Genomic DNA, 1147 nt, shown 5'->3' on the forward strand with positions numbered 1-1147 from the left:
TGTCTAGCTTTTGAGGATCTTTTGGTCTACTTCACTTTGTCAGGCAGGTCCTATTTAAGTGATTTCTTGATTGCGAACAGGTGTGGCAGTAATCAGGCCTGGGTGTGGCTAGAGAAATTGAACTCAGGTGCAATAAACCAGAGTTAAGTTATGTTTTGACAGGGGGGCGAACATTTCTTCACACAGGGCTTTGTAGTTTTGGATTTTGTTTTCCCTTAATAATAAAAACCTTCATTTAAAAACTGCATGATGTGTTTACTTGTGTTATCGTTGACTAATATTTAAATTTGTTTGATGATCTGAAACATTACAGTGTGACAAACATGCAAAAAGATAAGAAATCAGTAAGGGGGCAAATACTTTTTCACACCACTGTATTTACAAGTCAACATAAAACCCGTCGGCCATGTTTAAACATTGATAGTAAAGAAATGACATTCAAACACTCATCACTAAAGATATCAGCAGAGGAAAATAAAAGAACAAAGTAACAGGCTTCTCGTGTGTAACAAGCCTGATCAGGTGTTAATGTTAACGTTACCTGGACACGTGGTTTGCATTGTAAGGAACCAACACAACTTTGTGTCCCTCCAGTAGAGTGTTCTCATTTATCGTCATGGTACCAAACCAGACACAAACACCAATAGGACTGATTATAACAATAAACTAAATTCAACCCTTGTATGTCCCATTAATATATTATAACAGCTGGATACCAAATCAGAAGATGAAGATCATTCTTCCCATAGATGTATTAACGGGAAAAGGTAGGAGATGTTTCAGTGTTTGTATTGTGAGAACGTCTTTTCATAACGTTAATAAATTCATTTATCCATTTATTTTCCCCACTGAATGTTGCTTGCATGGCGCACAGGGCAAATTTGTTGTTCTTCAGGGCACATGTCCAAGATTTGAAATTAAACAAGACATTAGACAAGGATGCAGCTGTTCTACATTGTTATTTCTCCTAGCATCAGAACTCTTAGCAATTTTGATCAAAAATGAAAATTTATAGGGCATCAAATTTTTTGTCACAGAATTTCAGATTAGCCAACTGGCAGATGACACCACCTTGTTTTTTAAAAATAAATCACAAATTCCTGTGGCTCTTAACTTGATTGCTATGTTCTCCAAAGCTCCGGGGTTA

Source organism: Monopterus albus, unplaced genomic scaffold (genome assembly GCF_001952655.1).
Source record: "Monopterus albus unplaced genomic scaffold, M_albus_1.0 scaffold39.1, whole genome shotgun sequence".
NCBI lineage: Eukaryota > Metazoa > Chordata > Actinopteri > Synbranchiformes > Synbranchidae > Monopterus > Monopterus albus.